The following is a 13,878-nucleotide window of genomic DNA, read 5'->3' as shown; positions in this document are numbered from 1 at the left end:
TTTGTGCACCTGGGAGGGAGGAGCTTGGAATCTTAAAAAATTCATCTCTGGGGAAGAGAGGTCTATTGTTTGTGGATACATGTATATGTGTGCAAAGATACAACTGAAAAGATTCATTGGCCCAAACTCAGATTTGGCTTTTTGAGTCCAGATTGAGCTTCTTTCTAACAAAGATCCTAATTCAAACCTTAACGTGGTAAAATCTTTGTTACTGTAACATAACTTTTTTTTTTTTTAACAATAATTATGGAAGATAAATGTATGAAGTCGAACCTAGCATTGAAACCCTAGGAAAGCAAACATTCTTAATTTTGGTGATGGAAAAAATAGTAACATTCAATAATGTGTATATCATCTTTAGAGAAAGTTCTGTAAAGAGTTAATAAGATCCAAAGTTGTTTAACAGTAAAAACTTTATATATATATTATATATAATATATATTTTTATTTATTTCATTTATTTATTTATTTATTTTTTTGAGACAGCGTCTCACTCCTGTCGCCCAGGTTGGAGTACACTGGAGCGATCTCAGCTCACTGCAGCCTCAACTTCTCAAGCTCAGGTGTTCCTCCTATCTCAGCCTCCTGGGTAGCTGGGACTACAGGCACACACCACCATGCCCGGCTAATTTTTTGTACTTTTAGTAGATTTGGGGTTTCACCATGTTTCCCAAGCTGGTCTCAAACTCCTGAGGTTCAAGCAGTCCGCCTGCCTCAACCTCCCAAAGTGCTGGGATTACAGGCGTGAGCCACCTAGCCCAGCCAGTAAAAACTTTTAAACTCATTTGACAAAGAGGTCTGAGCATGTTTGTTGATTAAATAAGGCAGGCCTCTCTCTCATAGCTTGAATACATTTTTTAAATTCTTGGTAAGTAGTATTGTATGTCATAATTTTTATTGCAGGCTAAGAGGAAAGAAATGCCATGTTGTGGGGTAAAAATCCAGAGACCTTTCACTGATTCCCTCTGCTCACCTATATTGCCCTTTTTTTTTTTTTTTTTTTTTCAGATGCCTACGCCCCCTTTATTTTATACAACTATGCAAATTGTGAGGCCAAGGATATGACTGCAAACAATTAAGATTTGATTTACATGAATAAGCTTTCTTCTCCATGAAAGTACACTGTGTCACTTCACACTTGGTCTAACACACACACAAAATTCTCACCCTAGGTGGCACAGATACACTCAGCATGCAATATTAAGTACAATTTCCATTTTATTTTTCTCCAGAGAATAGTCCATCTTTAGTCTTTAAGGACTCAGCTCCTTACATGGGCTTTGGTGGGGGTCATGGGGCAGCACCCGCAGGTCTAAATTGGGGTGGAGTGTTCGCTCCTTCTCCTTCATGAGATCGATTCCTGACTACTTTGTTGTGAGTTGCACAGCTCACACAGTAATATAGCTTCACATACAGCTTGGGAAGCACATAGACATCAAAGACACTCGCTTCGGAAATGTCCCTGACTGCTGCGACCTTCACTGTGTTTCAAATGATGAATTTCTTAATGGCCTTGTTGGTCAGGCGCAGTTGGTACAGCAAACAGGCTGCACGTGGCTGTGGCCCTTTTTGGCACAACCATTGTTCCTTCTTTTGTCATCTTGAAGGCCTGGACCGTAGAGAGGACTGTTCCCCTTTTTAATTTTTTCTAACTTTTGAAAAATTCCATATACCTTCGATTCCTTGCTGATGGGATAAGTTCAAATTTGTAAGGTTAATAATTTTGCATTCATAATGATAAATTTTAATAGAGATTCCATGCATTCCATGAATATGGAGGGTGGGAGAACTCTGTTCTGGTAGTCTTGCAGCTGTTAGTAACAAACATACTGCTGAGTTTTTTACTTGTCTTTTTTTTTTTTTTTTTTTTCCTTCAGTGACTGAAGCAAGGCTGTGTGACATTCCATGTTGGAGAAAAAAAGAAAAAAAAAGCTGAATGCTCTAAGCTGGAACGTAGGATCTATAGCCTTGTCTGTGGCCCAAGACCTTGGCCTTGTGTACAAAAATGACAAAATATTGCAATAGCAAAGCTGAACATCTAACACTAGCTATCTCTTGCTAGATCTCCTTGCTCAGCATATAACTATAAATACATGTAAAATTACATGTATATGGCTATATTTTTATTTGCTTGCTCCTAGAAGAGAAAAAAAAAAATCAACTTTGAATCACAACTAGGAATTGATGCTTTAATTTTTGGATACTTTTTCAGAATTTTTAATTTACTATAGTCCGGCCTAAGATCCTCTGTTGTATCAGGTTTTGTGCACAAAAGAAAAGCACAAAAGTTGAATGCACATGGGGCATGTGCTTTCTGTGCACCAAATATCTGGATGAGGTTCTTTTTTCAGGCCTACAGTCAAATCTGTGTCCAGGATTTTTTGACTTTTTTGCTTTGTATAATCATAGAATTCATTGCTGCTGATTTCTATAATGATTCATGTTGTCATGTGTCTCTTAATAACTGAGGGCTGTCAATAACCTGTGATTTTGCCTTTTCTGTAGTCTTACTCCCATGAAGAACCTTGGTTCTGATGGAGAAAGTGAAAAGCTTTATTTCTTCCCCTAGATATCTTTATATTTCTATTATATTTTTTAGTTGTGTACTGTGTGCTAGAGATTTTTTTCAGTTTGTTACAAACACAATTTGGTAAGCCCTAAATTGGTTCTGCCTGTCTCCAAACAGAAACATCTGTACAAATCTTGTTGGTATAGACTACTTTCTGGAAAATGGTCAAGATAAGTTCATGTTTTCTTGAAATTTCTAAGATAGTATATGGTATCACTTGTTTAAAGCAAATCAGACTGAGTTTGACATTTAATTCAATATTTCTGGTATTCGGTAACGGGTATATATGTTTGTTCTTCCAGTTTGGGTCAGTTTAAAAGATATGTTGCAAAGTATACATAGAAAATGTGAGCAATGCCTCTCTTTGCCTCTTGATCGGAAACTTCATCAGAGCAGTAAGGATTCCACATGATTTAAACTGAAATGCTTTTCTTTGTTGTTGTAAGAACTTAAAATGTAAAATACCTTTTTCAGTTTAAGTCCTGTGAACAACATTGAAGCATGGAGATGAGGCAAGGAATAGTACTCACTGAAGTTGAAATGACTGCCCACTTCAAAATCTTCATTGTGTTTACACACCAGTGTATTTATACAAATCAGAGACATTTTGTAGATGCTTTGCTGACTTGTTCAGCTCTGTAAAAACACAGAAATCAGACCCATTTTGTAAAGCAGAAAGTCATGTTACATGGAACATGTATGTCCTGTATATATCACATACATGGTAATGGAGTCTTAATGATAAGTGCAAGATAATAATTAATGATGGGATTAGTCTGATCGCTTAATATGCACAATCCTGGAAGTGAATTACTTGCATCAGATATAGTGATATTTATTATTCTGTACAGAGAGAAAAATACATATAAAACATATGCTTACATTACATGCACGCAGATTTCACGCTCCATAATCTTTTCTATTTTTTAATTTACCTTTCTGTAAATGATGTGCATGGAATATGCCTTATAGAAAAATGCTGTTCATAATTTGACTACGTGGAAAAGTGCCTATATGGTGGTAATGCTAGTAAGGCAAATAAGACAAATTATCATGTTGGTTTACTACATCACCGGTTAACATTTTATATTGTGATGTTTAAAAAAGAAAAATTTATACCTCAAATGTGTATTTTATTTTACAATCAGCTGTGGGGTATGGGGTTGGGATGGGAGAATGGGGGGGTTTGGGGGAGGGCAGGTTTATTCACCATAGCCGCTGATAAGAATCTTCAAAAAAATTCTATATGCTCACTATAAATGTTTCTCTGTTTGCCATTTCTGGTAACTATCATGAACACAGACAGTTAACTCTTTCATAACTAAATTGGATAGCTTTATTTTACAGAAGTATGGCAAGTTTACAAAGCAATATCTAAATCTAATTATCATTAGTTGCATTTGGACTAAATGTGATGATATAATTTTGCAATTGATTCTGTAAATAAAAGGATTACACTAAAATATTTGTATTAAAAGAAGAAAAGATAACATTTTACCTTTAGATAACTGCACTTGTACCTCACTAGAGTTAATCCCACCCAATCAGATTGAGAAATAAATTGGGGAATGTGGAAAGAGTCCAAAAGAGGTCAGAATTTGGAGAGGTACTGGCCTTCTGGACAACATTTAGACCCTCTACAATTATTTTCATTAAGCTGATGCCTGCATCCTGAATATTCACGTTTTCTCACCTACAGATATTTGTCTTCCCCAAAACCAAAAGAAAAAAACTACCCTTTACTCTCTTTTCTACTCAGTTACTCTTTTGTGCTATGTTAGAAACTTGAAATATATTGGTGATGTGGGGATTTTGTCCCCGACTGCCCACTGTACAGAACAAGAGAGCACAGTGTTTCAGTTGGAATTCAGGACTCCTGGTTTTGAGGTAGAGGATGATCACTGCAGTACTTGGTTTGGAATTGCCACAGGGGTAGCTAAACCAAAGGAGGGTTATATCTGCAAGGGAGGTGTAAGAAGGCAAAATAAGGAAAAGGAGGAATGGGTTTTCTATTTGTTCAGTTTCATCAACTAATTTATACACCTAATACAACGTCAGTGTCAATTGCTATTAAGAAATTTTTAGTTGGGCTGAGCTGGTTCTCTTGTGAAATTGTGCTGGTTATCTTTAAGCTTATCAGTTATTTGTCCAATTAAACACTTTTCACCAGTATTTAGTCCAAGTTGTACAGACGATGTATTTGGATTTTGTCATGGTTCATCTACAGACTCAAAACATAATCATTTTAAAGTACCTTGGGAGTGTGTAGAGTAACTTCTATAATAGCTTTATGATCCTGATGATGATTTTTAAACACAATAAAGTTGGATCTTCCATGTTACAATCACAGAATTAAAACCAGTATTTAAAGTGGAAAAGTATTAAAATATTATGGACAAATATGCTGGCTTGATTTGTTTTCCTTAACCCTGAGATATTGCCCTACTCTGAGTAGTTAAGAGCTTGAAATTCAGTGTTCTTCCCGTAGCCCAGTTAGGGATCAAGAAAACTACTGAGTTGCAGCCTAAATTTTTTTTTTTTTTTTTTTTTTTTGGAGACAGAGTCTTGCTCTGTCACCCAGGCTGGAGTGCAGTGGCGCTATCTTGGCTCACTGCAACCTCCATCTTCCAGGTTCAAGCAATTCTTGTGCCTCAGCCTCCTGAGTGGCTGGGATTACAGGCGTGAGGCACTACGCCCGGCTAATTTTTATATTTTTAGTAGAGACAGGGTTTCGCCATGTTGGCCAGGTTGGTCTCAAACTCCTGACCTCAGATGATCCACCCACCTGGGCCTCCCAGAGTGCTGGGATTACAGGCCTGAGCCATCGCGCCCAGCTCAATTTTTTTTTTTAACAAAATACAACAGGATGGAATATATCAAGTACATGACATGTAATAAATATTTTGTGTATCTTTTGTCATATGTATTATACATATGTGTGTAGTGGGTTACAGTTTACAATTAATTTCTTACTGTGGATCACATCCAGAAGTTTTAAAAGATGGGTAGAGAAGCCATACTCACTTGGGTGTTTCAGAAATGGAAGCACAGTGCTTGTGAATGATACACACTTATTTTGTAATTGAGCTATATGCACTTAACCATAAATAAATAATCTCATTTATTTAAATCTCATTTAATCTCAGCTCCACTTGTTGCACTCAGTCAGTGGATTCGTATTGAAAGGCACTGAGCATATTTCTTTCCTAGTGTTCAAAGATACATGCTATCCAAACAATGTGATCTGTAAACAAAAGCCAACTACTTAATCTGGTGGGATGCTGGAGGGAAAATCTGACTTGTGTTGAATTTGTTGACAGAGAAATATTATGTGGTCCTCATTCCTAGAGGGATTTTCTAGGGCAGTTTTAACTGTGCAGTTTTTCTTTAGACTTGACTTTGGCATATAACCTGCAAATAAGGTGTAGTTCTAACTAGCAATTTCAAATGGGGTTGCTTTTATAGGATCTTCCAGATTTTCTTGCCATTACTTGAATTTGGTTACAACAGAGTTCATACTATCATTTATATTGTCTACCTTTTAAGACACATTTTCTGTGAACCTTCCACATCTGTATACTTTGAATAGCCTTGCACAAATATCATAAGTGAAGCTACTTTATTGGGCCTCTTCATTCTCTCTTTCTATAGAATTCTGTGAGGTTAGTACTAGAACAAATCTTTAAGATCTCTGAAGTTATTAGAAGATGCCAAACCAGGATTTTCCTGTCACCCAGGCTCTGTGGTTTATGAGGTGGTGGCTATCTCCACCGTGTCTGTACCAGGCACTATGCTTTTTCTGACTCCTCCCCACTCAACAGTCCTGTGAGGTGGTAGCGGTGATTGGTGGTACCACCCCTGTTTTACAGATAAGGGAACAGGTTGGGGTTCCAAACCTACTGATTCCCTGACTCAAGTTTGTTTTTTTCCCATTAGACTCTACTTTGTAATGCCTGTGTGTAATATCTAGAATATAGTGTTTGATGGACTAGAAAGAGCCAACATGCTTAAAGACTAGCAATTTTGGTGTATAGGTCTTAGTCCCACACTTCAGTATTGGCTTCACAAAATTCCAACACATGGTTCCTTAACAATGGTTCGATTTATGATTGTTCGACTTTATGCAAAGCACTACAAATACAGTACACTCCAGCTTACCATGGGGCTGCGTTCCGATAAACCAGTCATATATGGAAAATACCGTAAGTCAAAAGTACATTTTCAGCCAGGGGCAGCAGCTCACACCTGTAATCCCAGCACTTTGGAAGACCGAGGCGGGTGGATCGCCTGAGGTCAGGAGTTGAAGACCAGCCTGTCTAACATGGTGAAACCCCTTGTCTCTACTAAAAATAAAAAAGTTAGCTGGGTGTGGTGGCACACACCTGTAATCCCCAGCTACTCAGGAGGCTGAGTCAGGAGAATTGCTTGATCTCGGGAGGTGGAAGTTGCAGTGAGCTGAGATTGCACCACTGCACTCCAGCCTGGGTGACACAGCAAGACTGTCTCAAAAAAAAAAAAAAAGGTTTTCAACTTAGTTATTTTCAACTTGCAGTGGGCTTATCAGCACATAGCCACATCATAAGTCGAGATGCTTCTGTCGAAAGTACGTTATTGTTTTATTTTCAACTTATACAGTGGGGCTTATCAGTATGTAGCCCCATCATAAGTCAAGGGGCTTTTGTAACAATGTGTCTTATAAAATCCCACCAGATACAGAAAGGAGGTCAGTAAAGATGAAACTCGATCACAATTAGGTGCTTAAACTTTCTTCCTGTCCTCCAGCTCAGAGGATGAAACAGGAAACTGAGTCATAAAACACTACTACAAACAAGCCCAAGGATTTTATCCCAGATTTTCAACCCAAGGATGAGCTGCAATATAACTATCACTGTTTTGGCTGCCTGCCACAGAATGACCACTGAGGAAATAAAGCAAGCTTTGGATTCACTGCATCTTGGTTTACTGTGATTCTTTTCTGTATTACCGTTGTTAGGATTGGGAGGTTTAAATGGTAACTGGGTCCAGCAGCAGGGAATCTGTGTGCAGCAGCTAAATCAAGGTGTAGTCAATGTCCAAAACACTTTAGCAAATTGGATATCAGTAATTCCCCAGCACCTTAAAACAGTTCCCAGAACAAGTATTTATTGAACTCCTACTACATGCCATGAAGGATTGGAGATACAACGATAACCAGCATATAGCCTTCATTGTTTTTGTCGTAACCAAGCTTTTAAGAAATGTATCCAAAGTTAAAGGAAATAGGTTGGGCCGGGCACGGTGGCGCACATCTGTAATCCCAGCACTTTGGGAGGCCGAGGCAGGTGGATCACGAGGTCAGGAGTTCGAGACCAGCCTGGCCAACATGGTGAAACCCCGTCTCTACTAAAAATACAAAAATTAGCTGGGTGTGGTGGCGGGCACCTGTAATCCCAGCTACTCGGGAGGCTGAGGCAGGAGAATCATTTGAACCCGGGAGGCAGAGGTTACAATGAGCCAAGATTGCACCATTGTATTCCAGCCTGGGCGACAGGGCGAAACTCCGTCTAAAAAAAAAAAAAGAGGAAATAGGCTTTGAGATCAGAAGCATTTGAATAAGGTACATTGAACAATAGATTTAGCCACATTTGAGATGTACAAAAGTGTTTTTAATTCTTGGTTCTCGGTTCTCAAAAGGTAGATAGGAAATGGGTTGTTGTGTTTTAAGTTCACCAACCTCTGTACGTTGATAGCACCACATTAATGGTATTCATTTTAATTTAAAACTACAATTTATAGTCTGTGACTCACTTTTCATTCCTAGCATCCAGTAGCTTTTTGTTGTTATTTCTAAGTAAATTTCCAAGTTCCTGAGTACCATGTGTTCAACATACTGAGAAAGAATGAGACTTAGAAGTCAGAAGACCAAAGGTTCTCTTGCTCTCTCACTTGAACAGCTTTTATCTTGGGCAAATAATTTTAATGTGTCTAAGTCTATTGTAATCTTCTATAAAATTATACAAAGCCACCTACTATGGCTACATCACAGGGTGGTTTGGGGAAGAGCAAGATAATGTATTTTAGTGCTTTAAAAACTTTAAAGTACTATGCAAATATTAAGGAATACTAAGGCAACTACAAATAATGTGCTAGGTGCTGGGTTTTGAATGGTAGAGATAGGAAGATGAGCAAGAGACAGGAATAATGACAAGTTGCAAACATTTGGAGGCTTTGAGCAGAACTGTAAGTTACTTGGCTTGTCTGGGGTTTAGTCTACCTCCAGGACATAACCAGTAAGGGAGAAGACTAGGGGGAGAGGCACAGGCAATTGGTAGAAAACCTTGAAGTGTGTAAAGTTTGATCTTTGTTCTGCCAGCAATCGGAGACACTGAGGGACTTTTTGGAGCATTATTATTGTACACATTTTAGAAATACCTGTGGGTCTTGCCGCCTGGTTTCGTTTGAATAGGGAATAAGTCAAATGGTTTTGGTTTTGTTTTTTGATACAGAGTCTCGCTGTGTCATCCAGGCTGGAGTGCAGTGGTGCGATAGTTCACTGCAGCCTCTGCCTCCCAAGTTCAAGTGGTTCTCTTGCCTCAGCCTCCTGAGTAGCTGGGATTAAAGGCATGCACCACCACGCCAGACTAATTTTTATGTTTTTAGTAGAGATGGGGGTTTCTCTATGTTGGCCAGGCTGGTCTTGAACTCCTGGCCTCAAGTGATCCGCCTACCTCAGCCTCCCAAAATCATGGGATTACACCATAAGCCTGATGGTGATGGTGGTGGTGTTTTGTTGTTTTGTTTGTTTTGAGATGGAGTTTTGCTCCTGTTGCCCAGGCTGGAGTGCAAAGGCGCAATCTCGGCTCACTGCAACGTCTTCCTCCTGGGTTCAAGCGATTCTCCTGCCTCAGCCTCCCGAGTAGCTGGGATTACAGGCATGTGCCACTGCGCCTGGCTAATTTTGTATTTTTAGTAGAGACGGGGTTTCACCATGTTGGTCAGGCTCATCTCGAACTCCCAACCTCAGATGATCTGCCCACCTCGGCCTTCCAAAGTGCTGGGATTACAGGCGTGAGCCACCGCACCCCCTCAACTGTTACTCAGTTCTATTGTATGTCCTTTTCCTTTGTATTTGGATTATATAACTACTATGATATTGCTTGTTGTATTAGTCTAGAAGCTCTACTAATAAGCTAGGCTATAGCTTATCAGCTCAACTGACCAGTAGAACACAAGGCCCCACTGAAAGTCAGAGAGCAGTTTCAATGGAGTGTATGTTTAAGGTGGCAAAAAAGTGAAAAAAAAAATATGGATAGGTTGTGAATAGCAGCAAATGAAACTGGAGGGGCAGAAGAGTTTTTAACTTCAATGAGAAGTTGCAAGGATGAGATCCAGGAAAAGGAACACCATTATCTTTTTCCGCTAGGACTTAAGCTTTATTAAGAGATGCCAGCTCTCCCAGCCAGAGATAGTGGCAGATAAGCAAGGGGTCAAAAGAAATGCAGGGCAGCCCACAGTAGGTTTGGGCTGCAAAGGGTTATGGATAGTTAGCTGTGCAACTGCTGAGGAGAGATGATGAAAATAAAGATTGACTGAGTCACCTCTGCTGACAATCCCTGTCCCTGTGGTGCTCTGTGGAAGGTACTAGGCTGTTCCCTAAAGTATCAATACACATGAGATTCATATCATCCACTACAAAAATATACATGTTTCCATCTTTGGATGATAAACTGATTCTGTGTTTATATGAGGACACAATAAATATAGCATTTCATAGACTACGTAGAGCTAGATACCTTAGAAGCCAGTGAATCCAACTGTCTCATTTCACAAGGAAACTGAAGACGAGATAGGAAGTGAATAGCATAAAGTCTCACAGCTAGTTAGTGGCATAGCAAGGACTGGAATGGAGGTCTCTGGATTTCCAGCTCCCTCAACACTGCCTTCCTCTGTTGTGACTGTTTTCTGTTTGGCGTAAGTGCTGAGTATATTAATTTATTGCCTCGGCCATTCAACAAACTTAGAGGACCTTTAATGTAAGGCACTTGTTTAAGGTAACAAGAAAAGACATAGTCCCTGCCTTCCAGAGACCTCAGTCTGGAAAAAAATGTGGGCAAGATTTATCTCTGCAGTACAGAATAAAAAATCTTTGGCTTTTATTTTTATATATTTTTATCATTTAATTTTTTGTTTGATAATGTATATAATTCAATATAATTTATCAAGAAGTAAATATTAACAGCTTGGCCAACATGGTGAAACCCTGTCTCTACTAAAAATATAAAAATTAGCCACACACGGTGGTGCATGTCTGTAATCCCAGCTACTTGGGAGGCTTGAGGCAGGAGAATCACTTGAACCTGGGAGACGGAGGTTGCAGTGAGCTGAGATTGCGTTATTGCACTCCAGCCTGGGCACCAGAGTGAGACTCTGTCTCAAAAAACAAAATTATTGGAGGTGCGTGTCCAAAACTTTTTCTGATGGGGTGTTCAAGGTTTGAGTTCTACTGGCATAGGTAAGTGCTGTCCTGATCAAGTGAAAGATGGCTTTTCCCCCAATAACTTTCTATTTAAAATTACCATTCTCTTGGCTATACCAGCAAGCTTCAGTTACTTAACTGTTGTACAGTTGAATAAGGTACTGGTCCATGGCCTGTTAGGAACCAGGCTGCACAGCAGGAGGTGAGCGGCAGGAGAGCGAGCATTAGGCTGAGCTCTGCCTCCTGTCAGATCAGCAGCAGCATTAAATTCTCATAGGAGCAAGAACCCTATTGTGAATTGCGCATGTGAGGGATCTAGGTTGCACTCATGAGAATCTAATGCCTGACCTGAGGTGGAACTGTTTCATCCCAAAATCATCCTCCCAACCCCACCCCATCTGTAGAAAAATTGTCTTCCATGAAACCGATCACTAGTGCCAAAAAAAGGTTGGGGACCACTGGGTAAAAGCATCCAGATGTGTTGAAAGAGGATTCGCCTGAGGTAGGCAAGCTCTCCATACAGATCTGAGTACCTTTTGTTATTAGAGGATGAAGTTTTAAGAACGAGAGCTCACAGGTTATGTCTTCGATCAGAAAGGACTGAGGAAGTGCACCAAAGCTCGATTTCATTGTAAGAGCCCTTTGAGGTTATAGCCCAAGTCTAGACAGTGAAATGGGCAGGAAGGTAGAGACTCCTCTGTTAATTCCTTTGTGAGCTTCAGGGCTACAAGAGAACATCACACATCATGCAGGGCTAACAATACTCTGAATTTGCTTTAAGATTGTGTCCAAGGCTTCTACTGAGTACAATCCCAGCTGATTTTAGAGTGGAGACAGAATTGCCCCCACAACTGCACCCCCACTACCTCCACTCCAGCCCACTTCAAATTTGCAAGTGACATGAAAGCAAAGGACTTCCATAATCAACACAGGGTAGATGACCATAGCCCTTCTAGTTTGGATTACTTCCCGATGCTTTCCTTCCATCACACACAACACACACACACACACACACACTCTCTCTCTCTCACACACACACACACAGAGTATGCTTAGCAGCTCGTGCACACACACATACACACCTTGTATGCTTAGCAGCTGGCACAAGGCCCTCCTACTTTTATGCTCCCTGCCAACTGGAATGCTGTTGCCTGGGACTAATCCTGCTCCAGCACAATCCTGGGACATTACAGTTCAAAGGAGTCAAACTTCATAGGGCAGGTGGGGTGAGGATGGGGAGTGGACAGTGATACATACCTCTAACAGGAGCTCAATTTTTCCCCCTATTTGGCCCTTTGCAGCAGAGTGCAGGGAACAAACAGGAGAGTAAAGGGAATAGGTGGTGGCAAATACCTCTCTCTGGGGCAGTCACTCCACAGGTTGAAGAGATGGAGAAGACCTTCAGTGTTGTTCTGGGACAGGAGGGGGGCGTGTGAGGAGCACCAAATCCAAATAACATTTTCTAGTTAGTTATTACATCTCTCTTGGGTTAATTCCAATTAAATTTTTATTAGCCAACACTTGGTCTCTCCCCAGGTGTTTTCCAACCTTGTGCTACTGAATAAACAGTTTTGTAAAACCATTCAGTCAAGCCCCACCAGGCACCTCATACTGAAATTCCAACCTATTAGTGCAGCAGCAGCACCTGTTAACTGCCAACGTTCTGGCCCCACCCCAGAACAAGAGAATCAGAAATCGCTGGGGGAGGGCCCAGCAGTCTGTTTAAGCAGGTCCTCTGGGTGGATGCACACTCATTTGAGAGCCGCAGTATTAAAGCCATCTTTTGCATTCAGCCTCCTAACTCCAGCTGTTAGTGTAAGGCTCTTCTTTTGGCCTTAGGGAGCAGCTGTTAGAAAACTCACATCCTGATGCAAGAGTGCCCATACCTCCCTCTGCAGCTCTCAAACTTGCTCAGGATGGAAAACAACGGCAGGGATGGGGGTAGGAGGGCTGTGTTCCAAGCACACCAAAATGAAAAAAGCAATCCATTAAGCTTTAAATACGTAATTGTAAACTAAACCATCTGCCATCTTCTCTCGGCTTCCAGTGTAGAGGTTACCCATTATTTTTGCTAACTGGCAAAGTAATCAATAAATTCAAGACTTACCTAGCATAGGAGCATACTTCAAGAAACACTGGCCATGAAAAAAATCTCCACAGTGAACATAATGCTCAGGAGATTGGTATTGATGTGTTTTGCTGTTCAGTGTGAGATGTGCCCCTTGGATTTAATCCTGTATCGTCTCCTGAAATCAAACATCCTGTCCTGCCACGTGCATCTCATTGCTCAGCAGATCGCCCAGGCAGAGAGCAGGCTTGAAGATCCTTTACTGTCTTCTGTCCAGCCTGTTCCACCCTGGAGAGGGCTGAGCATACAGGTGACCACAGGTCATTTCAGAGAAAAACTCAAACTGATTCTCTAGTATCTGGGCTTTGGTTCTTTCTTAGTGACTCACACATACCTTTTTACCTCTAATTACAGCAAAAGTGTAGCCAATAATTTTCTGTAAATTATTGACTCACAATAATTTCTAAAGAGGCCATCCTCAGCTATACTAAGCTGTACAAACTCCCCTCTCTAATTCAGCTCACACAGCTTAAATGCTTGCAATGGCTGTTTGGTTGTGGCTGCCCCTCTTCTCCTTAACTAGCCCTCCCACTCTCACTATCCAAAAGATGTCTAGTTGAGATGATAAATCTGAACTAATAAAACCCTCTAAGAGAGCTCATTTTAATGTAATAGAATACTGCTATCAATCAATGTTATAGAGTTTGAGAATAAATGGTCATGTGACTCCTAGCATGAATTACAGGTTACTACTATGACCAGACTTTACAAGCTTCCAGACCTCAG

General features: G+C 40.4%; 1 protein-coding gene across 7 annotated transcripts in view; it reads left to right on the top strand.

Moving 5' to 3' along the window:
- CERT1 (ceramide transporter 1) overlaps positions 1–7,521 on the top strand; it is a 144,930-nt gene extending 137,409 nt beyond the window's left edge. For 2 of the 7 annotated variants that reach the window (XR_008525027.2, XR_008525028.2), the window contains 2 exons: positions 1,878–6,771; positions 7,352–7,521. The gene's annotated coding sequence lies outside the window, so the exon portion shown is untranslated. 7 annotated transcript variants of the gene reach the window in all.
- Positions 7,522–13,878: the final 6,357 nt, after the last annotated feature.

Source organism: Pongo abelii, chromosome 4, assembly GCF_028885655.2.
Source record: "Pongo abelii isolate AG06213 chromosome 4, NHGRI_mPonAbe1-v2.0_pri, whole genome shotgun sequence".
Classification (NCBI taxonomy): domain Eukaryota; kingdom Metazoa; phylum Chordata; class Mammalia; order Primates; family Hominidae; genus Pongo; species Pongo abelii.
Note: the sequence above shows the minus strand (reverse complement) of the source record. Positions and strands in the feature narration are given on the sequence as shown.